Consider the following 1,746-nt stretch of genomic DNA (forward strand, 5'->3'; position numbering starts at 1 on the left):
TTTCTGGGATTAATGAAAACAACAACGCGACATCGGAACAGTCAGCAGCTCGTGTGGAGGTCAGCTGTCACTATCATCAGGCCTGCACAAGATTAAGAAAACACCTGCATTTTTAATTGATTTTCAAGGCTAAGCAGACTTTTCCCTTGGTGTGCAGTAGCACAACCAACTGCCCCCTCCATTTCAACGCCAAAAAGGATTTAGACACCACAGCACGGCAACAGCCACGGCTAACGCGCCTGATCTGCCACAGGAACGAGCACCCTCAGGGCCGGGCAGGCTGCCGGGGCCCCCTGGGAGCGGCTGCCCGGCTGCCCCGCCAGCGCCCTCACCGCCTCACCCGCTGTCCCCGCCGCAGCCCACGGCCGCAGCTCCGAGCGCGGCGCAGGGGCACCGGGCCCGTTCCGCCGCGGCCTCCACACGCCCGGTACCTGGGAGCGCCCGGCCGCCCTCACGGAGCCCGCGCCGCGCGCGCTTTCCGCGTCACGCCGCGTCGCGCGCTAAATACGCCACTGATGGCGCCCCGCCTCGGCTCGGGTTACCCGAGGTGACGCGCACGCGCGGTGTCGCGGCGGCCGCGAGGTACTGTGGGTGTTGTAGTCCCGCCGCCGTGAGGGCCGCGCACCCCCCGGCGCCCCCCGCGCTGCCGCCGCCGCCGATCTTGGCCGGGCGGGGCCGGGGCGGGCCGGGGAGGGCCGGGGCGGGGCGGAGCGGGCGACGGGGGAGCGCCAGCCCGTGGCTCTGCGCGGCGGGGGGGGGCGGCGGGGCCGCCGGCTGCGGGCGGTGGCGGCGGCGGCGGCGGCTGAAGGGCAGCGGCGGCGATGGGCGCTGCGGGGTGAGTGACCGGGCGTGGGGAGCGCGGCGCTGGGGGGCGCGGAGGGGCCGCGGGGCTACGGGGGGCAGTAATGGGGCCGGAGATTCTGTGCCGGGGGGCGCTGGGGGGGCCGCGCTGGGGCACTGGGGGCGCTCTGGGGCGGCGCTGGCAGCACTGGGGGGCACTTTTGGGGCGCTGGGGGCAGTACTGGGAGCACCGGGGGGCAGTACTAGGAACGCCGGGGGGCACTGGGGGGCAAGGGGTGAAGTTGTGGGAGCGCTGGGGCAGGAGGTGTAGTGATGGGGAGAGCTGGGGGGGCAGTAGCGGGGCGCCGGGGGCCAGGGCGGCAGTACTGGGGCAGTGGGGAGGGCAGGGGGGCACCACCGGGGGCAGTGCTGGGGGCACTGGAGGGCTGCGAGGGCACCAGGGGCCGGTACCGGGGCCGTGAGGGGCCAGGGAGGCACCGGGGCACTACTGGGGGGGAAGAACTGGAGACTGGGGGGCGCTGGGACGGGAGATGCAGCGGCCGGGGGGGCTCCGTGGGTAGCGGGGGCAGGAGGGCAGTGCTGGGGGGAACCCCAGTGCCCTGGGAGGAAGAGCAGAGGGGGTGATGGAGGGGGAAGGCAGCGGCCCGGGGACAGACCCTGCAGAAAGGAGCCGCAGCCCTGCAAGAGGGGTGAGTGCCCCCCGAAACGGGGCACCATCACCCACCAGCGTGGGGCAGCTGGAGGGTCTGCGGCAGCACGGGGGCAGGACAGGGGGGCTGCAGGGCAGGGAGTGCTGCCGGGGAGTGCCGCTGGAATCGGGGCTCCCTCGTCCGGGAGCCGGAGCACGGGAGGGGAAGAGCGCCCGGGATCGTCGGGCTGCGATGCTGCGTGCCAGTGGCAGCGGAGAGGGATGCAGGAGCCTTTGTAGGGAGAGCGGCGCCGAGC

Source organism: Fringilla coelebs (genome assembly GCF_963513975.1).
Source record: "Fringilla coelebs genome assembly, chromosome: 4".
NCBI classification, from domain to species: Eukaryota; Metazoa; Chordata; class Aves; order Passeriformes; family Fringillidae; genus Fringilla; species Fringilla coelebs.